This window comes from Prionailurus viverrinus, chromosome B4, assembly GCF_022837055.1.
Source record: "Prionailurus viverrinus isolate Anna chromosome B4, UM_Priviv_1.0, whole genome shotgun sequence".
NCBI lineage: Eukaryota > Metazoa > Chordata > Mammalia > Carnivora > Felidae > Prionailurus > Prionailurus viverrinus.
Window position 1 is genome coordinate 60,355,870 of NC_062567.1, and position 26,958 is coordinate 60,382,827.

The following is a 26,958-nucleotide window of genomic DNA, read 5'->3' on the forward strand; positions in this document are numbered from 1 at the left end:
CAGATAAATCTGTACCCACTCCCCTGTTTTTTGGCATGGATCTTCACCTGATTGTGAGAACGAACAGACAGCTGAGAAAAATCAGTTGGGGCTATGCCATGTGGAGCAGAAGAGCTGACGAGAGCTCCTTTCCCACTCACAGTCACTTCAGACTTTAAGATGTCAAGAGCTAGAGTGAGGCAGGAGAACCAAGTGGAACTCCCACAAGCGTCTCCCGCAGAATGAGATCTCCCTGGGTGCAAAAAACCTGGGACAGGCCTAGAGAGCAAGACAGACTCCCCTGCTGTGTAGAGAGCTGATATCCAGGCTCTGGAGCAGAGAGCCCTCCTACAGTTTCCAAAGTGGGCTATTTGAACTTAGAGCACAAGGATAATTCTGGAATTTCACGAGAGCTCACACCCAAAGTTTGCAAGAGGAAACTTGATCCTACTGTCAAAACGTTTGCAACTAGTGATGAACCAAATCAAAGTAAAGCTACAAGAAAACCTAGATTCAGACACAACAGAGCAGACTGACCTAGCTTCTCAGTTAATAGCCTGCTACCAGAAAGACTGTGTAAATATTATTGACCTCCATTGCTGCTATTCTATTACATAAAATGTCTAAATAAAACAAAAAATTATAGGACACACAAAGAAGCAAGAAATGCAGTCTGTGGCCAAAAGAGAAAAAAAAAAATCAGTAGAAGCGGAAAAAGAGGTGACACAATGGAGAAAATAAATATGTGAGCCACAGAGTGAACAAACTTAGTGGCTCTACCATTTTACATTCCTAACTAACAGTGCACAGGGTTCCAATTTATCCCCATCCTCACCAACATTTGTTATTTTCTGTTTTTTAATAGTAGCCATCCTAATGGGTATGGGATAGTAGAAGCCTTTTTTTTATAACAGTTTTATTGAGATATAATCCACATGCCATACAATTTACCCATTTAAAGTATGCAAAGCAGTGATTTGCAGTTTATTCACAGAATTATGCATCACCACTAACTCCAGAACATCTTTATCACCCCTAAAAGAAGTCCCACACCCATTAGCAGTCATTCCCTATTTACCTCAACCACCTCCAGCCCTAGGGAGCCACTAATCTACTTTCTGTCTCTATAGGTTTGCCTATTCTGGACATTCCATATAAATGGAATCATATAAAATGTGGTCTCTTGTAACTAGCATCTTTTGTTTAGCATAATGTTTCCAAGGTTCTTTCACGTTGCATATAACAATACTTTATTCCCTTATATTGTTGAATAATATTCCATTGTATTAATATATATCACATTTATTTTATCCATCCATCAGTGAGTTCTTTCCACTTTGGAGCTAGTATAAATACCTCCAGTATGAACATTCATGTGCAAATTTTTGTTTGCACACATGTCTTCATTTCTCTTGGATATTTACTCCACAGTAGAATTCCTGGATCATATGGCAACTGTGTTTATTTAATCTTTTGAGGAACCTAACTGGAACAATTTTGGTCTGCCGCACTTTCTAGTGCCCTAGTGTTCTTGAAAAATTAATACACTTCAAGTAGACTGTATTGCTGACAATCATCTGCCTTCTACTTATAACACATAAACACTTCACTAATTCTCTACCTTAGAAGATAAATGTCCAACAATAAAGTTATGACAGTATTATGATGGTTAATTTTATGTGTCAGCTTGACTGGCTGAGGGATAGCTGGTTAAACATTGTTTCTGGATGTGTCTGTGAGGGTGTTTTCTGAAGAAGTTAGCATCTGAATTTGCAGACTATGTAAAGCATGTTGTCATCCCCAATGTGGTGGGCATGATCTAATCAGTTGAGGGCCTGAATGAAACAAAAAAGTGGAGGAAGACCAAATTCTCACTCTGCCTGACTGTTGAGGTGAGGCTTAAGTCTTCTCCTCCTGCATGCGGACTGAGGCTTATACCATCAGCTCCCCTGATTCTCAAACCTTCAGGTTTGGACTGGAGCTACATCAGCTTTCCTGGGTTTCCAGCTTGCAAGTGGCAGATCACTGGGACTACTCAGCCTCCATAATCATCTGAGCCAATTCCTTATACAAATTTTCTCTCTTGGGACACCTGGGTGGCTCAGTCGGTTAAGTGGCCGACTTCGGCTCAGGTCATGATCTCACTGTTTGTGAGTTCAAGCCCCGCATCGGGCTCTGTGCTGACAGCTCAGAGCCTGGAGCCTGCTTAGGATTCTGTGTCTCCCCTTCCCTCGGCCCCTCCCCTGTTCTCACTCTGTCTCTGTCTCTCTGTCAAAAATAAATAAACATTAAAAAAATTGTTTTAAGTTTTCTCTCTTTCTCTTTCTCTTTCCATATATGTATATTCATATCTATATCTATCTGTCTATGTATGTATCTATCTATCCTATTGGTTCTGTTTCTTTGAAGAACCCTGATACAGGTACTTACATTGTACATTATCATCATTTACTGAGCATTATCTATACTCTAAAGGTTGTCATTAGCACAACAACCAAACTAGGTAATTACTGTTATCATCTCCACTTGCTCAATGAGGAAATTGAGATCCAGAACAGTGATGTCCATGGGGCTCCTGGGTGGCTCAGTCGGTTAAGCGGCCGACTTCGGCTCAGGTCATGATCTCGCAGTCCGTGAGTACTAGCCCCGCGTCGGGTTCTGTGCTGACAGCTCAGAGCCTGGAGCCTGTTTCAGATTCTGTGTTCCCTCTCTCTGACCCTCCCCTGTTCATGCTTTGTCTCTCCCTGTCTCAAAAATAAATAAACGTTAAAAAAAAAAAAATTTAGAACAGTGATGTCCAATAGAGAGAAAATGTGAGCCACACTCATAACTTACATGGGTAATTTTAAATTTTCTAGTAGTCATATTTTTAAAAAAAACATGAAGTTAAGTTTATTTTTTTAATGTTTATTTTTTTTTTAATTTAGAGAGAGAAAGAAAGCACGCACAAGCAAGGGAGGGGTGCAAAGAGAGAGAGAATCCCAAGCGGGCTCCACACTGTCAGCACAGAGCCCAAAGGGGGGCTCAATCCCACAAGCTGTGAGATCGCCTGAGCTGAAATCAAGAGTCACCCAGGTGCCCCAAATTAATATATATTTTATTTAACACAATGTAATGAAAATATCATCATTTCACTGTGGAATCAATATTTTTTAAAAAGCTAGTAATGAGATATTTCATATTATTTTTTTCTTACCATATCTTTAAAATGCAACGTTGTATTTTTTACTTATAGGATGCCTCAATTGAAACCCACAGTTCAAGCACTCAGTAGACACAGGTGGCTAGTGTATTAGAACAGATCTAAAGACTTAAATAATTTGTCTTTCTCAAACAAAAGCCTGAACTCTTGTTCATAAGTAGGCTACATTGCTTCTCATGCCTAGAGATGTCACATAATTTTTAGAGCTGATAGAAAATCAATGACATGAAAGGATATATCTCATATTAAAAAGTAAATTAGAAGCTAGAAGTTTCTCAGAAGGTAAGATGAATGACCTTCCTCTCCAGGTGGCTTTGTGAATATGCTAAGGATAAGTTCAGGAAAAAAAAAAAGTATAGTTGTATCTATCTATATTGAATATAAAGAAGCTCTTCAGACCCAGCCTATAGGACAGGAAGCTAGGAAACTGATAAATAGGTGGTTTGAACATGTTTGAATATGAAAAGCTCTAGATTGCAGTTATACACAGTCTTCTGGAAATGTTCCCAATCATCAGATCTTTGGGTAAAGAAACCCATAAGGCTCTACTTTGTCTTTGCTCACAAAAGCCAGCAGTTTCCAGGTCAAGTCTGACACAAGGACTCTCTACTGCACAGAAGTCACGGACCAGGATCCTTGAATGAGGCAGGCACGAACACCTGCCTGGCATTGTAGGGCTTCACTCTAATGATTTCAGACCGATATCCATGAGGCCAAAATAAGAGCCTATCATCCAACAGTCTGTCAAGTGCATGTAAATGTAGGAACTCAACAGATCAGGAACTTACTAGACCAGAATCTAGTAAGTTAGGGATAGTTTTAGTCTAGATCTTACTGAAGTTTAAGTAAATTTAAAGTAAATTTCAGTAAATCTGAAACCTGCTTTAAAATTTTTCATGTCGCTTTGCCCAGCTTTTTAAAAAGTCCTAAGTCATGGAGTATAAGGTCAGTCTTTCAAAAGAAGCCTGGAAGTTTGTAGATAACTTGAAGCATGGTTTTGACGATTAGGAAGCAGAAGCAGGAGGAGGAGGGGGAGGAAGAAGAAAGGGGAAAAAAGAAGAGAAAAAAGAAGAAACATTTTGACAATTCTTCCAAATGTTTTTTCATCCTATGAAATGGTTATGTATTAGAGCAAAAACTTTGACAAAGCCTGAGATTAAAATATTGAGGATTAAGGGAGCTAAAATTGAATTCTTTGAACAGTGTCTTCAGGTTACAAATATCATTCACTTTTACACTAAGATGTTTTAAAATTAGAGAACATATAAATCCTCACATTAAGACGTGCATCTTATGTGATGAGCAATTTTTTTAGAAATGGAAATATGATACTTATTTGGAATGTAACCTAAAAGACCTCCTTTTATACTTTCTGCATATCAAAAACAACACACCTATTTATAATTGTACATTAAATCAGTATCTCTGTTTTTTTCCCTTTCTTCCTTCCATTTTTTTTTCTTTTTATCAGCAAGCTTGGTACATTAAGTTCTTCATAAAATACATGAAGGTTTTGGGGCCAGTATTAGGCCAACTGGTTCAATGCAAGAAAAATAATCAAGATAAGCATGCCCTTGCAGGTCCTGCTGTACCAGCACTCTCAGAACTGTAGCCTTCAGTTAAGAAACTTAATTAAGAAACTTCTATGCCCCAGTGAATCCTCATACTAAATTGTATTACTACTTCTTATACAAACTATGGAGATTTAGAGGAAAAAACTGTTTCCCCAGAGCAGAGTTACTATGTGAATAATTAATATTTATTACACTGTATCTTATTTATTTTCTTGTTTTTATTCCTTGCATGAGTTTCCTAGGGCTGGCACAATAAATTACCACGAATTGGGTGGCTTGAAACAACAGAAATTTATTCTCTCATAGTTCTGGAGGTTTGAATTCCAAAATCAAGTTGTTGGCAAGGCCTTGCTCCCTCCAAGTCTCTAGGAGAGAAGCCTTCCTTGCCTCTTCTAGCTTCTGGTGGCCCCGAATGTGTGGCTGCATAGCAGTCTGCCTCTGTCTGCATGTGACCTTCGCTTCTCTTTACATCTCTACTCTGGGTGTCTCTTAGAAGGATACTTGGCACTGGATTTAGGACCCACCTAGATAATCTAGCATGATCTCTTCTCAAGACCCTTAAATTTATTACATGCGCAGACCCTTTTTCCAAATAAGGTTACACTCACAGGATACATAGTTGTATCTTTGGGGGGAGTCACTATTCATCCCCCCAGCAAATCTCAAGTGTCTTGAGACAGAAGATCACATATTCACCAGTACCTGGCAAATGACTTACCACTTAAGTTCTAAATAAATATTTGAGAAAGAATGAGTGAATGAAAAAAATGGATATGCAGTGGTATTTTTAAATTATAAGAACCTCGGTTCTGTTTGTGAGGAAGGAAATTTTCTTTTTCCTCCACCCATTTAGGCTCATTGGCTGAAGCCCCGTAAATTATATTGACACAAGACAGATTCACAAGAGAAAAACAAAAAAGCTTATCAATATGTGTGTGGTGCCTACATGAGAGAGCACTCAACAATGAATAACTCAGAATTTAAGCTTATATAGCATCTTAGCAAAGGACAATAACTTCGTAGAGCAGTGATGAGACAAAGGAAACAGACTCTGAGCTTCTAGGGGAAGCAAGTTACAGGAAGGCAAATATATAGGGAAACTAATGGGACATAGGGGCTCATTAGTAAGGGTTTGTCTCGGAGGTTCCTCTGGTGCCACGTCCAGGCAGATAAGGATCTAGATAAGGATTGTCTCTGGTGATTAACTTCCGTCCCTCCTGGTTGGGGGTGGGGGAGCACCTTTATAAATTTATGTCCTGCATTTAAGCAAATAGGGGGAGGGCTGGGAACATTTCCTGCATCTGCTTCTTCTCAATTGCCTTCAGCTCAAAATAATCCTTATGCCAAAGTGGGATATTTTGGGGTGGCAGATTCTGCTACCCTTCATGTTGTTAACAAAACTATAAAAATTTGCAGAACATGTTAGTCACACTTTCCTCTGATGAGTAATTTTTTCCTCGGTGGATCTGATGGTGGATCTCCACAAGCCTTTCCTTTCATACTGTGCTACGTCCTAAAGAGCGACAAACCCTCGGAATACAGTAGCCCAGGCCTAGATACGAGGTGCCATTGTGAACCCGTTTGCCTAGAGGTTGAATTTCTTTTTGAAACTGCTTTGAAAACAGTTCTGGAAAAGCCACTTCAAACAACTCTTCTGTTTTAGAATTCAGGCTACACTACCCACACCAGATCAGTTGCTTTGGGTTTTCAAAAAGTTATTTTTCAAAATGCAAAGATAAGTTTACCTATAGCTTTGAAATTTTTTTAACTACAGCACGGTAAGATTGTGTCTGCCCTCCATCATTATTGTTACTTACAGGTACTCACAGCAGGTTGCTATGAATTTATTTACATGTTAAAAAGGCACAATTTAATTCTTTGGGTCTTTTAAAATTATTATTTTTTTTAATGTTTATTGATTTTTGAGAGAGAGAGAGCACAGGCAGAGGAGGGGCAGCGAAAGAGAGAGACACAGAATACGACACAGGCTCCAGGCTCTGAGCTGTCAGCACAGAGCCCGACATGGGGCTTGAACCCACAAACTGTGAGATCATAACCTGAGCTGAAGTCAGACCCTTAACCTACCGAGCCACCCAGGAGCCCCAGAATTTAATTCTTTGTAATACAAAAGAGGTTATCTTTGCTGCATGTGATTAAAATAAGAAATGAATCCATAGTAAACAGTAATTGACTCAAAACCTGAAAATTCTCATCTTTTTAAGTTGATGTGAATCAGAATGGGAAATGTCATTTTGCCTGTCATTTACAAGCTATGAGGGATGGTTAGCGAAAGTATACTCTTTATATAGCGATTAAACAAAGTTTTAAAAGTTTTAGAAGATAGTTTTAAAGCTTCGCTAAACATCGTTGATTTGCATTTCCTGATAAATTCCCTTTGGTCATGCATCAGAAAGTGTAACTGAGAGCTGCGGGTGTCTGACTGCTATAAGCACTGCGTGCCCAGCAGCCTGTCAAAATAATTACGTTTGTAATTGCAGATACTACCAGCCTATGAATGAGAGACTGTCTCTATGTGTGAGGGATTACTCCATTCTCTGAGTCAGCAGTGATGCTCCGTAAACAGGACTTGAGAAGGCATGTTAAGGGTCTTTGTACCGAGCTACACCAGAGTTTGGCTCTTGGTTCTCAGGGTTATGATTTTGTCAGGTATCAGCAGTTTGCACTGCCTCTTTTGTAAAGGTCTCTGGTCAGCAGCCCAGGATTTCCACAGAGCCAGAGCAAACTGGCCTCTAGTTGCATCTCCTGAAGGCCAGAAAAGCACATGGTCTCTCATTTGCTTAATTTACCAGTCTCGGGGAAAAGGACTCGCCCTGCCCAGATCAATGGGACGAAGTCTTCTCACCCTGGCACAGCCCTGGCTGTTGTAGTCTGCATTAAAGCAGGTTATTGAAAATAAACTTTTGTAGTAGAGAAGAACCTTAATCTCTGAGATATTTTCTCTCAGGTTTTTAAGAAATGTGATACTTGCCAAGGAATTTTCACACTTAAGTAGGGTCATTTTATATGGACTCTCGCTAATTTAAACTATATCTCAATAGAGGGGCTTTGGGAAAAATTTTCTTGATGTTATGTTGTTCAGATGCCTGTAGCAGATGCATGAGTTGGGAGGAAACCGTGTTCTCTTTTGGGGGAGGCTATAGCATTGTATTAGGAGCAGAACTTTAAGTCAGATCACCCCAGCGGACTCCGCTGGCAGGCAAGTTATTTAGCCCCTCTTGTGTATGAGGGGACGATACTAATGCTTACTTCACAGGGCTTTGATGCCAACTCCAATTCTAAACGACATAATATATGCATGTTCTGAGCCTGTGCATCTGGGGGTCCCTGGCCTGCCTCCATCCATGCCTTTCCCAAAGGGGTGAGGAGTCTGAGACAGGGAGGGGCTGGGGGATGTGGTCACTTGAGGCCCATGGCGCTGCTTCCTAGGCCAAGTTCTGGGTAGTCAGCACCCCAGAAGCCTGGCCATGTGGCCCTGCACCCATTTCTATGGCCTGTGTAAGCCTCACTGCTGCATTCTTCCTCCTGTGAGTCTACAAGGGTACATCTCCACACCTGAGAAGGCACCAAGGAGCAGTTGTTGGCCAATGTGTGGAGGAAGTTGGGCCTGTGGCAGTGCACCCCCAGGGATACTGCACAGAGCAGGGGGAGGACTGGGGCCAGCTCACCTCGCAACACCATATCCCCTATGCAAACTCCAAGAAATCTAAGGATTCGAAATGTAAACATGGCCTTCAGTTGTCTTAAAGATTTAAAAAATCTTTAAAGATTTTAAAGATTGAAAAATAGAATATTTTAATAGTATTTCAAGGTTTGTTAGCTTGATTTATAACCTGTAAGTATTTAGACATAAGGTATGTGGCCTCCATTCATATTCTTGCCTCAGGTCCTGCAAATCTCTGGGCCTGGTTCATACGAAGAACATGCAGGGCACTTAGGACGCAACAAACACTAGCTATCATCATCATTATTATTGTTTGTCATCACGATTTTTGCCTTCGGTCACTTAGGGCAATGTGGTCATTCCACTGGAATGATTGGACAATTAGCTTTCTCCTTTCCCTCTGCTCTTCCAGGTGCTGGCTGAATTTCCTGCAAGAAGAAAGTAAGCTACTCTTGAGATTTGATGAATAGAGTATTTGGAAAGAAGCAAGGGAAGCAGTGTGAGGATGCCCGGGCTCCGCTGAACCCCAACACAGCATAAAAGCATAATGGTTAAGCCCATTGTGGACTCCAAAGCCCAAAATTCCTGGATTTAAATCTTTGCTCTGCTCATTATTAGCAGTGTGAGTCTGGCCGAGTTGATTAACATTTCTTCCGCTCAATGTCTTTGCCAGTAAAAATAGTAACATTAAAAGTATTGACAAAGATTCATCAATTCCATTTCTGGGTATTTATCTGAAGGAAATGAAAACACTCACTTGAAAGATATATGCACCCCCATGTTCATAGCATCATTATTTACCAAAGACACGACATGGAAACAACCTAAGCATCTATCAAAGAATGAATAGATAAAGAAAATGTGATGCACATACACACACACAATAGAATATTATTCAGCCATAACATAAACAAGAAAAAATCTTGCCACTTGAAACAATATGGATGGAACCTGAGGGGTCTATGCTAAGCAAAATAATCGAGACACAGACAGAGACCATATGATCTCACTTATGTGGGATCTTTTGAAAAAGCCCCAAGCTCACAGATACAGAGAACAGATTGGTCGCCAGAGATTGCAATACTGCAGCTACAAGGCGAGGAACACCTAAGATTGCTGGCAGCCCATAGAAGCCATGAGAAGCCACGAGAGAGCCATGGAATGATTTCTACCTTGGAGCCTCTAGAAGGAGCCAATCCTGCTAACACTTGATTTCAGACATTTGGCCTCCAGAACTGTGAGGAAAGTTTATGAAACCAGTTTATGGTGATTTGTTGCTAGGAATACAACTGGATATGTTAGGAAACTAGTATATAAAGTACAAATGTTTGTCTATTTTTGTTGTCTTATGTAATCTTATTGCCTAGAAGAATGCCAGAGTCATAATAGGAATTTAGTAACTTTTTGCTAAATGAAAATGGACCCAAAATGTCTCAATATGGCCATAGAAGCACCTTGTCCATTCTAGCAGTTTTCCGCAAGCTTTTTCTGTTAAGGACCAGATAGTAAACACTTCTGACTTTGTGGGCCATATGGTTTCTTTTGCAACGCTTCAACTCTGCCACTATAATGGAAAAGCAGACATAGACAATACGTAAATGAAGGAGGATAAGAGTGCTCCATAAAATAAATTCCAAAAATTGGTAATGAGCCAGGTTTGCTGACTCCTGGGCATTGGCAAGCAACTTCTGAACCTCAAGATCAATTTCTTATCTCCCCAAGAACTGTTTGGCAGCCATCTCGGTTCGGCACCTCAGCATGGTCTGCTGGACAACAGCAAGCTGTTTTTATGAAATCCTGATACTTTAAAGTGGAACACAGAAGACTGTGGAATGGGAAGCACTTTGCAGTTCTTCGTTTTAAACTACAGATGTTGTTCTCGTGTGTGCAAGGCTTATCAAGGTATTTTTTACATTAATGGATGGTACAGGACCAGGTGAGAGGCATTCAAAGTCCTCAGTCAAGCTGTTGTTGCCTGGTGGTAAGTAGAGTTGTGGCTTCCTTTGGTCAGCAATGAAGCCTGAAGTTTTGGGGTGCAATCAGCCTACAGGTTTTGAAGCCTGGACTTGGAGGTCACTCAGATTAACTTCCTGATTCTCCAAAGCCAGAAGCCTCAAATACTTCTTTCTTTCCCTTCCAACTTGTTATCAAAGTTCAGACATCTAGATAGGTGAACGGAAGGAAAGTGGAAAGATGCATTTTAGAAGGAGGTGTATATGTTTAGAAATAAAAATATTTAGCTTTTCTCTTTAACCACATCCACCTCATTCAGTAGATTACAGTTCTTTGAGGGCCAGGTCTTTGTTTTATTCACAAATGTGTCCTTAGTGTTCAGCATGTTAATGGACACATAATAGAGAATGAATGGCTGACTGAATGAATAACTGAATAGGCTATATTCAAATACATAGATGATCGATAGATACATAGACAGACATGTACTCAAACATACACATACACATACATTCCCAAATGTACAGTGACTTATTTTTTTGTCAAATACAAAATTTCTTTACTGTAACTTACTTCATCCTCAAACTATTCCATAATTATTTGTAGCTTTCATCTTTACAAAGATTTGGATTGTTGCTACACGTACACGGCAATGTGCACAACAATCACTCATGTTCTTCTGAGTCCAGTTGGCAAGCAGGAAGCATCTCTATAGATACACAGATGATGTGAGGAACCATATCATCTATGATGCCCACCCAGCCAAGGTCTTTTAGAGACATGGTATCAACATGCCAAAGTCCCACTCAAATAACATGTGAACTCTTTGTGTCTGGCGGGAAAGCTCAGCCAGAGTGAGAAAGAGAATCGTATCAATACAATTTGTCTGTGATGAGTTCCATGTTCTGCCACTCAGGAGCTGGGCTGCAGTGGATTTTTCTTCAGACTACCAGGCAGTATATCCCTGAAGAGAGAGACCAATGCCCCTTGGTGACCAGCATCCCTCCCCGAACCAGCTAGGGAGCTCTCAGGGACTGTCTCCACAAAGCCCCCGTGTGACCTGCTGCACCACAGAGTCCAAACTTGACCATGTGGTGCCAGTAGTGTTATGTGATGCCAGCAACATGTGGGAGCAAGGGTCAGAGGACTCGGTCAGAATCTAAGAACATGCTGTTGGGATTTGTCAAGAGGCTTGAGGTGCTGAAATCCAGGCAATCGAGTACATGAGACGAGCCTTTCAAGCTGCTCTGTGACCAGGAAGAGCTAGCAAACATGCTGGTGTAGCCCTTTAGAGAAGTAACTTGTAGATGTTTCCCGAGGGAAGCATGAGCTGTTTATGAAAGTTAGTTATATGGGGCTCCTGGGTGGCTTAGTCAGTCAAGCATCTGACTTGGGTCAGGTCATGGTCTCGCAGTTTGTGGGTTCTAGCCCCTCATCGGGCTCAGTGCTGACAGCTCAGAGCCTGGAGCCTGCATCAGATTCTGTGTCTCCCTGTCTGCCCCTCCCCTGCTGGCACTCTGTCTCTCTCTCTAAAATAAATAAACATTTAAAAAGAAAGAAAGAAAGTGACTTATATAGGATAGAATACTCTTTTTTTTTTTTTTTTAACATTTATTTATTATCGAGAGACAGAGAGACACAGAGCATGAGCAGGGGAGGGGGAGAGAGAGGGAGACACGGAATCCAAAGCAGTCTCCAGGCTCTGAGCTGTCAGCACAGAGGCCAACACAGGGCTCGAACTCACGGACAGTGAGATCATAACCTGAGCGGAAGTCAGTCACCTAACCAACTGAGCTGCCCAGACGCCCCTAGGATAGAATACTCAAGAAGGCTCTGTTGCACCCCCAGAGTATTCCCCCTTCTGCCGCCCTCTCCCAGCATGGGCTACTGTGTCCCTTTGTGCACAGATTGAGCGAGCTCTGCCTTGGCCTCTGCCCTGTGTCCACTTTGCTGCTGCTGTTGCTTTTCTCTTGGAAAACTGGGAAGCAGAATGAAATTTGACTGTCAAGGAACTCTGTATTCAAGAACAATTAAATGGATGAAAATGACCTCTTCCCATTTATTTCTTTGTTTACATATTGACTTCCTAACAAATGAGGTAACATGGGTGTGATACTATTTGTTAATGAAGAAAATCTCTGAATGGAAGATACAGTTTCTTTGAGGCCTTAACTTCAGTTTTTTTTAAATGATATTATATGAACACGGATGGTTCTAAAGTGAATTTAGAAGAGAAGGCTCATGGGAAGGTTTTTGGTCTGTGAATTCAGATGGAAACAGTATTAATGATAAGCTGGACTGTAAAATCAGCTATAAACAAAAAGAAACTGATAAGCCTAATTTCGTTGTTCAGTCAAGCAATTGGCAAAGGCATTCACGCAGAAAGAAGAAATAAAAATGCACATTTTTTTAAAGAATATTGCAGAGTGTTAAACTGTGATCTGTAGTCTAGTTGCTTTATAAGGACGTGAAAACTTTTTTCAAGTCCTGATAAATTTTTATGCGGCAGAAGTTGTTTCTAAGTATAACGATGTTAACTCATAGCCTTACACTTGTAGTAAAGTAGAAACACTCCTTGGAACAGCCATCATGCTGTGTTTCCAGGGGTTTCTGTCACACCCCTTTTGCAGCTCCAGGGACCTTCACCTGGCTTCTGCTTGTATTTCAACATCATTTTTAACAGCCCCAACTCCAACCGTCTGCCAATGTATACTCCACTCCAGTCACTTATTCCTGCTAAATTAACTGTCTATCCTCATTAAGACTGAATTGCCCAATTCTATCTGCCTGGTTTCTCTGGCTTCCCTTATCAGCTGGCACCCGGTGATTGGTCATTTTAGGACAAACATCCCTTGATTTTCCTTGTGCTTAATTTGCTAATCCTCAGCCTTGAGAAGAAACCTCTCCTCACTCCTTAGGTACAGGCCGCGTGTGGCGACTTCCTTCTAAAGAGTGCTGTAGGGAAAGGGAGGGAAGAGTAACTGTACAATGGAGAAACCTGCCAAATGCTACCTCAGCTGCTGAACAAGGTCAACATCAACATTCATACATTATTTGCTGATAGAACATACTCTTGATACAGTGTAATAAAAATAATGTTTTACATGTGTGGTCTTCCTCCCAAACCCCCAGTCTTACCACAGGAACAACAAGATAAATTCCAATAGTGGGGCATCCAACAAAATAAATAAATAAATGAATAAATAAAACAAAACAAGAATCCTCTGATCTGTGTTCCTTCTCCTACTAAAAAGCCACAAGGTTTGCTAGCTAATGTCTTAAAAATGGGATGCCACCCACAAGTATGGTCTCTTTGTCCTCAGCTGAGCTGTTTCAGAAACTGGCTCACCTCTAGCTGATGGCTCATGACGTGGCCGTTTCCCAGTTCTCACTGCAAAGTTGTTCCTCATCCCCCAACACCTCCTCTCTGGGTGACCTTGATCCTCCCACAGTTTGGCTGTGAGCATTAAATGAAATGAAGCATGTGTGGTGCCTGTGATCCGTGAGTAGAGTTCACAGGCGCCAGCCTCACCCTGGTGGGAAGATCGCCATCATATGGAATGAGTGTCCACAGCGTGTTCTCCATTTCACCAGCCCTGCACTCTCTTCCTCCTTCCTTGTTTTCTCAGAGAAAGACTTCTGTCTGTTATGCCGTGTGTAAAATGTCATGGGATTATTTCTGAAAAGGCAGCATTTATCACTCACACGGTAAATGACAAAATTAATTAATAAGTGCATTTTTTTAAATTTTAACATTTATCATTTATCATTAACATAGAGTATTATATTAGTTTCAGGTATACAATATAGTGATTCAACACTTCTATATATCACTCAGTGCTCAACACAACAAGTGCCCTCCTTTATCCCCATCACCTATTTAACCCATCTTCCCACCCACTCCCCTCTGGTAACCATCAGTTTGTTCTCTATAGATAAGGGTCTATTTCTTGGGGTGCCTGGGTGGCTCAGTCAGTTCAGCATCCAACACTTGATTTTAACTCAAGTCATGATGTCATGGGCAGATTGAGCCCCACAACAAGCCCTGACTCTAGGCTGACAACAGCACCGTATCAGGCTCCACACTAGGTATGGAACCCACTTAAGATTCTCTCTCTCTCCCTGTCCCTCTGCCCCTCCCCCACTCTCTTGCTTTCACATTCGAGCTCGAATGCACTGTCTCCTGCTCTCTCTCTCTCAAAAAAAAGAGTCTACTTCCATATCTTGGCTATTGTAAATAATGCTTCTATAAACATAGGGATGCATATATTCTTTTGAATTAGTGTTTCAGTATTTTGTGGGTAAATACCCAGTAGTGTGATTACTGGATTGTAGGGTAGTTCTATTTTTAGTTTCTTGAGAAAATTTCATACTGTTTTCCACATTGGCTACACCCGTTTGCATTCCCACTAACAGTGCAAGAAGGTTCCTTTTTCCCTACATCTTTACCAACTCTTGTTGTTTCTTGTATTTTTTATTTTAGCCATTCTGACAGGTGTGAGGTGATATCTCATTGTAATTTTGATTTGCATTTCCTTGATGATAAGTGACGTTGAGCATCTTTTCATGTGTCTGTTGGCCATCTGGGTGTCTTCTTTGGAGAAATGTCTGTTCATGTCTTCTGCCCATTTTTAGTTGGATTATTTGCTCTGGGGGTGATGAATTGTATAAGTTCTTTATAGATTTTGGATACCAGTCCTTCATCAGATACGTCATTTGTAAATATCTTCTCCATTCCATAGGTTGCCTTTCAGTTTTGTTGGTTGTTTCCTTGGCTGTGCAGAAGCTTTTTATTTTGATGTAGTCCCAATAGTTGATCTTTGCTTTTATTTCCCTTGCCTCAGGAGACATATCTAGAAGGAAGTTGCTATGGCCAATGTCAGAGACCTTACTGCCTATGCTCTCTTCTAGGATTTTTATGGTTTCAGGTCTCACACTTACGTCTTTAATCCATTTTGAGTTTATTTTTCTGTATGGTATAAGAAAGTAATCCAGTTTCATTCTTTTGCATGTAGCTGTCCAGTTTTCCCAACATCATTTGTTGAAGAGACTTTTTCCATCGCATATTCTTTCCTGCTTTGTCAAAGATTAATTGACCATATAATTATGGATTTATTTCTGAGTTTTCTGTTCTATTGATCTACGTGTCTATTTTTGTACTAGTACCATAGTGTTTTGATTACCGCAGCTTTTTAATATAACTTGAAGTCTGGAATTATAATACCTCCAGCTTTGCTTTGGCAACTCAGGATTATAAATGCAAATGTTGAAGAAGATAATGTTACTGGTAATTCCATTCACAAGTGTCTCACTAGCTTATCCCAGTCATTCCAGTATCATCAGTGTCTCTCTCACCAGCTGCCATTGAAAAGAGATTTTGATTCAATAAACTTTAGACAAGAAAAACCAGTTCTTAAAGCCTGAACCTTTCTACGCCATACTTCTCCACCATGTCGGGGTTTACATAATCCCATGGGAACATTTGTCAGTCTACACTACAGTGGGTGTGCATTAGTGGCAAGTAAAAAAAAAAGCCGACTTTGGATAACTTAAACAAGAAGAACATGCAAGGGTGGGAGGAGCTTACAGAATTAAAGGGACCATTGAGGAAGCTGGCTTATAACAGACAAGAAATGGGAGACTGTGGGCTGAATTGTGTCCCCCCTTAAATTCACCTCAAAATGTGATTGTATTTGGGCCTTTAAAGATGTGATTAAATTAAAACAAAGCCACTGTGGAGGGAGGGGGATTCTAATCCAGTTTGACTAGTGTCCTAAGAAGAAGAGATTGGGAGGGGGGCCTGGGTGGATCAGTCAGTTAAGTGTCTGACTTTGACTCAGGTCATGACCTCATGGTTTGTGAGTTTGAGCCCCACATCGGGCTCTGTGCTGACAGCTCAGAGCCTGGAGCCTGCTTCAGATTCTGTGTCTCCCTCTTTCTCTGCCCCTCTCCCACTCATGCCCTGTCTGTCTCTCTCAAAAACAAATAAACATTAAAAAGATTTTTTTTTAAAAAAAAGAAGAGATTGGGGCACACAAAGTTGGCCATACTGGCATATGTCAGCGATTTCATTTACTTGCATGTCAAAGGCCAATTTCAACATGATCTGCTTCAGAAAATCGAGAGAACTGTCAATGGTTTCGGTAAAGATGCTGTTCTGACAAAGGCCCTGCTTTTTCCTCCTCAGTTCCAAACTAAACCTACTTGACTAGGACATATGGCCTCACCACAGTCTTGCTAATTATAAGGGGTAGTTATGTTTGACAGAACCAGAAGCAATTTTACAGAATACCTTATCATAGGCCTTCATCCTGGAAAAAGTCCAAATCCTGATCAAGTGCTAGTCTCTCAAATGAGCTTCTTTTGCACAAAAGGGACCCCACTGTCTAATACATGTTCGGGATGACAGTTCCCCCAGCAGTTTCCATGGGTGAGGACCTTAGATACAAGAAGCACAAGAACCCAGTGCTGTGTTTCATGACACCACTAATGAGGGCTTCGCTCTATCAGGATGCTGTGCCCAATGGTTTGCACATTTTAACTCAGTCTTATAATCCAATTTTACACTGAGGAATCTGAGGCTCAGCGAGAGCAAGTAATCTACCAAATTAAATTGGCACAGCAAGTAAGAGAAGAGCCAAGATTTGAGCACATATTTAACTGAAAAACCAAAGAATGCACAAACTTTTGTTTTTCTGTTCCAACCTAAACTAGACCCAGTGTAAGCAAAGAGAAATGTTCATAATCATGCTGCAAGGAATTTTCTTTAACTCCTATCAACAAGAAACCATCGGACGTCCTAACCTGGGAATGGAGGTGACTATACATCTTCACCTGAGTATAATTACAGCCCATGCTAACTTTCAAATGGATCATTTTTCATCCACATTCTTCAAAATACCAAGAAAGACACAAAAGGAAATATATTTTCTTTAGTATACAATTGGTGGACTCTCTGAAACTTGCTGAAGAGTGTCCATGGACCACAGGTTAAGAATCCATGGCATCGATCAGGAGGAGAGAGCAGGATTAAGGCCACATCCACGGCCACATAAAACAGTTGTCCACTCACTGCGAGAAAGTTGATGAGCTCCTGAGGGAATTTACCTCACCACAATTTAAGGACAAAAATTAACGCTTCAGACTGGGAGAAGCAAACTATAGCCTTTGGGTCAAATCCAGTCCTCCAGCAATTTTTGCAAGTTTTATGGAACCTAGCCACACCCATTTGTTTATGTATTCTCTGTGGCTTCGTCCAGGCTACAATGGCAGAGTTGAGCAATAGAGAGCATATGGTCTGCAGAGTCAGAAATATCCACTCTCTGACCCTTTACAGAAAGTTTCCCAATCCCTGGCCAAAATTATCTTCTCCCTCTGCAGGAAGCACATTCCTCTGTGTTATTTCAACTCTAAATTCCTGAGCCAGAGAGAGCGATAAACCTCCTCCTATAGTGAATACAAACTCTGAGTGTGAAATCCTAATGCTGCTGGTTCCCTGGTCATGATTTTTGGTTGCAAATAACGCGTTGGCTCAAACTCAGGACTGATTTTGATCATGGACAGGATATAAATGTAATGAGTAAGCACTTGAGGCTTTGTGCAAATTCCTACTCAGCTACTTCCTAGCTCTGTGATCTTGGAAAAATAACTTAACCTCTCCGTGTTTCCGATCCTTCACCTTAAAATGGAGACAATAATACCATCTGCCTGATAGGTGACAGAATGAAATGGGTGAATCTATATCAACGTTATACTTAGACTGGAGCTTAATTTATAATAAATATCTTTTAAGAACTAGCCTTTTATAAGTGTAGACATTGTTGAAATTAGGAGTCAGGTCAAAAGAGGTTCCAAAATTTAAAGAGAAATGAATTGTTCCTTTCCACCTTTCTTGGCCACTGGCTGAATATTACTTTTTTTTTTTTTTTTTTTGATTTCTGTTTCCTTTCTTGTCTGGGATTCAAAAATGTCCCCCTGCTCTGCTGTTCAGTAATGTCAAAAGAACTACTTGATATTCTTAAAACTTAAAGATACAATTGACAACACTTGTTTTCTACCACTTTTATAGTCCTACAACAAGGTAGTGTGAGTAAGAAATGGAAATTAAGATTCTAAATTGAAGAAAAGGCTTTAATTAGAATCTCGACTTGCTGTAATTATAATAGCGATTTGGGATCTACTAAAATAATTTATGACCATTACATGTGCTTATGGAGAAAATATGCCAGTAATGGCATATCTCAATTAAAACCCTTAGAAGTACTAACCCATCCCAAGAAAGCAAACACAGAAGCCTGACTCTGGAGAGAGAAGCAATATCAGAAGTTACAGATACATAAAATGGTTTACATTTATCCCATTTTTATTTTGTTTTTGCTCATTGTAAAATGAAAGACAGGAAAAGAGTAGTGGGAAATATGATGGGGGAGCTTACCGTAGAATACAATAAGAAAGCAGTGTGTTCTTGGGGTTTGAGTTACCCCACCCACCCCGCTTGGCTATTATGAATATTATTACTTCCTCTTGCCATCACAGAACAAAGCTCTGGTCTTCTCCCGCTTCCTCAGAACCATTTGTGTATTCTTCATTTGAAACATAAATTAGAGTAATTATGCTGACCAAGTGAGAAATAAATGATCAATAGAAACGCATTAAGATGATGATGATCTTCTAGCCTAAGATGTCTTTGCAACCTACATCTTTTTTTTTAAATATAATTTATTGTCAAGTTGGCTAACATGCAGTGTATACAGTGTGCTCTTGGTTTTGGGGGTATTTGCAACATGCATCTTAACCAAGCACACTTACATTTAGAGGGGTAGAATTTTTTCTACATAGAAATCAGAATTTTGTTTTTTAATTTTTTTTTCAACGTTTTTATTTATTTTTGGGACAGAGAGAGACAGAGCATGAACGGGGGAGGGGCAGAGAGAGAGGGAGACACAGAATCTGAAACAGGCTCCAGGCTCCGAGCCATCAGCCCAGAGCCCGACGCGGGGCTCGAACTCACGGACCGCGAGATCGTGACCTGGCTGAAGTCGGACGCTTAACCGACTGCGCCACCCAGGCGCCCCGAAATCAGAATTTTTTAAACCATTACTATCACTGTCATGCACATCCAGCCCTGGTGAGTAAATCCCTGATTCACTCCAGAAGCTGTAACTTTTTTTTTTTTTTTTTGAGGGAGAGAGAGAGAGAGAGCACAAGCAGGGGAGAAGCAAGGGAGGGACAGTGAGAATATTAAGCAGGCTCCATGCCTAGTATGGAGTCAGACATGGGCTCCATCTCACAAACCATGAGATCATGACCTGAGCCAAAATCAAGAATCCAACACTTAACCGACTGAGTCACCCAGGCACCCAGAAACCGTAACTATTTTTAAGTTATATCAACAATGCTAGCAAACTCACGCATGTCAAAAATCAATGAAGCAGCTATTTATAAGTTTAGGATCTGTTGGTCTCAGAGCACTCTGTTTCCCCCAACACTGGTCTCTCCCTTCCACATTCCCTTCCAGTTCCTATTTCCCTCAGATTTCCAGAAGCTCCCAATTAGTATTTTCTACCTGCAACAGCCTTGGCTGAGTCCTTAGGTGCGAACAAGCCCTTACAGATAAAAATTTCAACCAAATTCCAGTAAAAATTTACGTAGTCCAAATACATGTCCCCAACAGGCTCCAGCACTTGGTATAAGATTTCTCTGTATATCTTACCTTTAAATTAACTATTGTATTGGTTTCCCAGGGCTGCAGTAACAGATAACCCTAAACATGGTAGCTAAAAACCATGGCAATGTTTTCTCTCAGTTTTCTGGAGGCTAGCAGTCTGAAATCAAGGAATCGGCAGGGTTGATTCCTCCTAGAGGGTCTGGTGGATAACCCATCCCATGCATTGTACTAGCTTCTGGCAGCTGCTAGCCATCCTTGGTGTTTGTTGGTTTGTGGCTGCATCAGTCCAAACTCAACTCGATCTTCACACGTCTCCTCTGTCTCGTCTCTTCTTCTAAGGACACTGTCATTGGATTAGGACTCTCTCAGATAATCTAGGGCCTCATCTCAAGATAATTTAACTACATCTACAAAGACCAAATTTTCCAAATAAGGTCACATTCCCAATGGGTATATCTTTTGGGGGCCACCTCCAACCCGCTCCAAATATAAAATTACATCATGTTATCTTGGAGAGGCGCGACTGCCCAGAAACTAGGCTCTCAACAGTAACTTCTTCCTCTAGCTTCTTCCCAGCTTCCCACTCAGACTCTACCTCCAATCTAATCAACCATAGGTCCAGGCAATTTTTTCCCAAACAGATATAAGCCCATCTTTTTAAATGTTTTTAATTGTCACTTCCTTAGTTAAAGTGACGAAGCAGGGGCTGAGTTGAAGTACTAGGCTGAAACCCCAGTTTTGACACTTACCATCTGTGTGACCTTAAGCAAGTTACTCAACCTCTCTGTTCATCGGCTTCTCACCCATAGTTTGTGAAGATAAGATTATAAAGACCAAAGGAATTAATATATGCAAAGTGCTTAGAACAGCATCTGGCACATAGTAGGCATTCATTATTGCTAGCTGCTACTCTTATTCTAAGTCAGAAAACTACAGTCTCTTCAAATGAACAACCTAGTCCTAGTCGTTTTTATTTTCAAATTAGTTTATTACCAACTCTAATGTCTAAGCTTAAGTTTAATAAAAAATAATAAAACATAAATACTGATATGACCCTCTTGGGAAAAAATCAACAAAATCACTTTCAGAATTCCAAAACTTTCTATAGTATTAACTGTTGTCTTTTAGCTTAAGAACCGTAGAGTGAACTAACAAATCAAACCTGCAAACCAAATGAGGTGCAAAAAGGAAATTTAGAAGATGAAAAATTCATGTCCTCATTGAAGTATGATATGGCTTATTAATAAATATGAACTTTAAAAATAATAGTGTTTTTTTCTATTGTGTCTTTCATACATGAAAATTAAAGGAAAGAACAAACTGTTTTATCAGTGCTACAAAAGGTAGAAGTAAATAACATCAGTTAGTCGAGCGTAATCTTCATGAAAAGTATCTCTTAGGTAAAAATCAGGACTTTGGGAGATGCACTAATGCTTTTCCATTCTCAGAAAGTTGCATGAAAAGGGGGAGTAGAAAGGAGGGAGGAAGGGAAAGAACCGACCGAGCATACAAGATCGTCCTCTAAGGAATCATCTGTCACCAAGTCTTGTCATTTCAAGCTTCCTGAACATTTCCTGAATCCTTCCTCTTCTCTCTACACCCAGTGCTGTGGTTCTGGCTTTTAGCTTGCTGTCTCCTCCCTTACTGCAGCAACTCCCAGACAAATTGTTCCAAAATGTTAAACTGTTGTTCTCACCTCTTTGTTCAGAACATTCCACTCACTCCCACTGTGCTTCAGATAAAGCCCAAAGTCTCTGATGAGACTCCCAAGCCCCTCAGGGTCCCCCATGCCCAGGCTCAGCCTTGTAAGATCCAGCCATCTTGAATGTCTTGCAGTATCTCAAAAACCCCAGGCTCTCTTTTTTCTAGGTCCTCTCCTTAGGGGATTCTGCCCTCCTCTCTCATCCCCAATGTGCTCCAGAAGCTAATTTCTATCATTCCCAAACACTCAGTGTCACCTCCCCCTTGGGAGATCTTTTTGGCCCCCATGTTGGGGTAAGTTTCCTCTTCTCTGCTCTCATGGCACCTGATCCCCACTGAACAAACCATTTTGTAATTGTCCATATTCCCTGCCTTCCTTAAGCCCCTTGAGGGCAGTCAAGCTGACTGTCCCCAAGTGACACTTAGCCTAAGTGCCTGGCTTACAGTGGGCCCTGCACGTATGTTGAATTACTCAGATTTTCAAATGCTTGAAAATTAACTTGTCCAGAACCTTCTCGCTTCTGGAATGTTCCCCCTCTTCATAATTCTGCTCTGATCTGTACAGATCTTCACCTTTCCTTTCCTTCTGTTCACTTGGAACTCTACTGTTTGTACTGTTGGCCAGGCCAAGCCCAACTTTACTACCCATCGTTATTGAGTTATCAATGAACTTTCCAAGTCCCAGTGCACACCGCTAGGTCTGGAATGTGTTTTCCTTCCAGAAGGTACCGCTGAGAAACTGTGCATGCAAAGGAGGGAGCAGTGACTTTGCAGAGTGACAGAGTCTTGCACACAAACAAATTGCATGGTTTCCCACACTGAAGGAAACTAGAATAGTGGGAAAGGATAAAGGAAAACAAGGCAGAGAAGAAGGGGGCACCACACATTATGTCTTATTTCATGCTTTTTCTTTGTGGGGGTGGGGAAGGGGAGGGGGAGCACAAGGTGGGAGGGACAGAGAGAGGGGGACAGAGGATCTGAAGCGGGTTCTTCACTGACAGTCTTATAGCAGACAGCCTGTCGTGGGGCTCGAACTCACAAACCATGAGATCATGACTTGAGCCAAAGTCAGAGGCTCAACAGACTGAGCCCCCCAGGTGCCCCTCTTATTCCATGCTTTGTATTGAAGGCTGTGGTTATGGGTTATTCTCCTCTTATGAAAACCCTTTAATCTTTTTAAAGTATTTTCTTTGTGCTTTATCGTGCTCACAAAGACGAGCTGAGGCTATTTCCTCAAATCTCCATGACTAAGAAGCCTGCCCTTTTAGATGGACAGACATAAAGGGAAAAAAGGGCATCCTAATCTGGGCTCCTCCAGCAGGGTGTGTGCCTGTCGTTACCCTCTGCACGGTCTAGCCTCGCTGCAATCGTCTCACTGCCTACCCACTGCACCCTAAGTTGGGAAAGCCACATTGGCCTGCTGATTGACAGTTACATGTTTCCCTGGCTGTATGATGGGCTCTCCGTCTATAAGTGAGCTCTGCCGTGCTCAGAGATGCCTCAGGAGAGGTGAAAGAGCCCTGCTGGGGCTCCGGGTGTGTCTCTGGCACATATAAACCTTTATGTCTACACACTGAGAGCATTTTGTTCCTATGCAGGTAGCACGATCGCTCAGATGTGCACACGTGCCTTCATCATTTTCCATATAGGCACATACTAGTATCTCAGATGATTCACAGCACAAATTTTGATGGTCCTAATTTGGGTAGATAAAAAACTATTTCAAATACAGATCCAAAAGGAAAATGTTTTAAAAGAAAGTTAACAACATTATTAAATACTACTCTATCCTGCCTTTTTTTTTTTTAATGTATTAATTTATGGGCCCCTGAGTGGTTCAGTTAAGCATCTGACTTCTGCTCAGGTCATGATCTCACAGTTCGTGGGTTTGAGTCCCTGATCAGGTGAGCTCGAGCCCGGCTTCGGGTAAACACGAGCCCTGCTGCAGGTGGGCCCTGCTTTCTCTCTCTCTCTCTCTCTCTGTCCCTCATGAGATTCTCTCTCTCTCTCTCCCCCTATCTCTCTGCCCTTCACTCCACCTGCATCTGCGCTTGCTCTCTCTCTCTCTCTCTCTCTCTGCCCCTCGTGAGATTCTCTCTCTCTCTCTCCCCCATCTCTCTGCCCTTCGCTCCACCTGTGCCCGCTCTCTCTCTCTCTCTCTCTCCCTATCTCTCTGCCCTTCGCTCCACCTGCACCCGCTCTCTCTCTCTCTCTTAAAAAAAATGTATTAATGTAAAGTCTGGAGTTCAAACTCTGCCCACAATGCCAAGTTTCACTACAACTGTGCCAATTTCCTGAAGGACCAAGGTCAGAACCGGGAAGCCATCTACCACTACAGAACAGCCCTCAGATAAGTGCCCTAGGACTGTGTGCTTCTCAGGTTCACTCACTAGCCCTCCCAGTGTGTGTGTGTGTGGGGGGGGGGGGGCAGTGAACATCTCCTTGGAGGTGGTATGGATCCTGGACTCCCCATCTTTTGCTCAGTGCTCAAGTCTGTTGTGAATGTCGTAACTCTACCTTACTACTAATTCTTGGTGTTTTCCTGTAAAAGTTTCCATTGCTACACATTACTCAATGACACTCGGTCAAACACACATATACAGGTGAACAAGAATTGGTTGTCAAAAATACACCAGTGAACTCTCAGAACAGGTATTCCAATGCATTATTAATGGGAAATCTAGGTTTCTCACTGCTTGAGGAAGATTTTTTTGAAGTCATTTGAAAGCAATTAAGATGCCCTACCATGTCATGTTAGATTAAGAATAAAATGAGAAAATACTTTACTGCCATGTTTGGAATTTAAGGCATTTTAGAACATGTATGTATTTATATTTTTCCCCAGGTAAAGTGTTCTGATGCTCTCCTCACACCTTTCATTGGGATGCAGTAAATCAAACGCGGCGATAGTTGTGGCTTTACTTCATCCTTAGGAAAAGTTCATTGCTGTAGGACTCTCAGACAATCTTTGTATCTCAGTGATGACTTTTCTTGGTGGCCATCTCTCAAAATTCCGGTAAAGAATACAATTGACCTTGAACATGTGGAGACTTGATGACTAAAATACATGAGACTATAGTCAACCTGAACTATCTCCTCTATTACATACTGTGATACTCATAGAAGCCTTTTCAGCAGGATCCTGGACCCCACAGATTGGCCACATTAGAGTTCTCTAATTCATTCCCACACTTGTAGATGCCCAAAGCACATATACCACTAGGTGTATTTAAAAGAATAACATATTTCACTTAAGATATTGAGGCTCTATTTTCTAAAGCTCCTACCAAGATGTTCTCAAAGCTTGGTTTTAAAAATTATCATTCCTACAGTCATTGGAATTTTTAAAAATTATTCTTTGGGGCAATATTCTGCACCAGTGAATTATTCATCAATTACTTAATATTCACCATGACTGCCAACTTAAAACAGTACACACAAAATTAGCCACCATGAACTTTCCTAAAGCTCACAAGAAACAGAAGTTCCAAAGGGAAAGTCAGAACAAAGCCTCATGTTTTTATTAAGGAGTAGAAGACATGTGAAAAGGTTTATGAAGAATCATATTCTTTTGCTGGGAGGCAGTTTACCAAAAGGTTAGAGCTCTGTCGTACATTGGTGGAATTATGTTGATTTTTACATTCTTAAAATGCTATGCTTTAGCAATCAGAAAATATTTCAACTCTAAGGTCATATTTTGGCTTTAACAATGAACTAACATTTAACAATTTTACATAGCCCTCTTGTGGGGAGAAAATGAGCACACTGTGTTTACCTGAAACAATATAGGATGAAAGGAAATATTTTAGAATTTTTTTCTTAATACCCATTTTTGGTCAGATTCAAACAGAAAAAAAGCAGACTTTTAGGTCACTTGGGCATAAAATGAGAGTGATTCACTGGTGGTTGATTTTAAAGGATTACAGAAGTCCATTGGACACTTTGAGTTTATCTCCAGTAAAACAATAAAAATAAATGTTTTATTAACTGTGCTTTTGTGAGAAGCATGTCTCTTAAGAAATGAAAAATGAAACAATTAAAGCTACAAATAGACCACACAGTGATTGATGAAATATTTTATCCTCTCAGACCAGGCTCAAAACCCTGGCTGGTTCAAAAGTACTGTCTTTATTGTCTGGAGGCTCCTGTTGTGAATATTTGACAGATGTTGGCGTCTTTGAAATTATTGCAATTTACATGAGTTGCTGAGGGAGGAATTCCTTTCCATTCCAAGAGCCTGTCCCATCTCCCCACTTCAGTGTAGTTAATATTTTCCATATCTGCCCACAACAAGAGAATAATAGGGAAATGCAGGTTTGAAGTGTCTGTAGTCACGTCCAACAGTCATTGTCACTACTGTAACGACTGTAGATTCCAAGAGCGATAGTAAATAAAGTTAGTCATCCAAATTGTATTTATTGTGAGCCGATAAATAACTTTTTGGCTAGCTTGTATTTCTCAACCTAGTCTAGTATTAAACTGACAATTATATATGACATACCCATTCTGCTTCTTTTAAATTTTTATTTTATTTTTACAGGGTTGCAGAATTACCTTTGCCCCCTTCCCTCTGGGCATGGCCCATTTAAACATATTTGTATAGTATGGGAAAGCCTCCCCTGGAAAAATACTACATGTAAAGCTATAGTTTCAGGGACACCTGTGTAGCTCAGTCAGTTAAGCATCCAACTCTTGATTTCAACTCAGGTCATGATCTCCATGGTTCATGGGTTCAAGCCCCACGGAGGGCTCTGTGCTGACAGTGGGGAGCCTACTGAGGATTCTCTCTCTCCCTCTCTCTCTGCCCCCCTGGCCCCCGCTCATGCTTTCACTCTCCCAAAATAAATAAATAACTTAGAAAAAATAAAGTTATAGTTTCAGCTTAAAACCTGAAAAAAAAATAAGTCAAAACATTCAGTGCCCTTGAAACTTCAGCAAACATGAATGTTAGCTTTGCTTTGCTTTGCGAGGCAGCTCTCATGTTTATAGCTATTCCAGGTTTTGTAAAGTTTGAGATTCTATATAGTGGAGAATCAGAGCACCACGGGTAGAGCTGACATATGCCTCTTAAGTGTTCTGACCACTGAATGACCCCGGGGAAAGTTTCTGCCATCCCACCTCATGTGGTGGGAGTATAAATGCCAGAGACACCCCCCCCCACACCCAGTATCTCAGTTCTTCCTGCACAAGCACCAACACA

The 26,958-nt window shown here is 41.0% G+C and overlaps 1 long non-coding RNA gene across 2 annotated transcripts in view; it reads left to right on the plus strand.

Moving 5' to 3' along the window:
* LOC125171092 (uncharacterized) overlaps positions 1–9,069 on the plus strand; it is a 35,546-nt gene extending 26,477 nt beyond the window's left edge. For both annotated transcript variants that reach the window (XR_007154180.1, XR_007154181.1), the window contains exon 3: positions 8,850–9,069. This is a non-coding gene — a long non-coding RNA (uncharacterized LOC125171092). The remainder of the gene's footprint in view (positions 1–8,849) is intronic.
* The last annotated feature ends 17,889 nt before the right edge of the window (positions 9,070–26,958 follow it).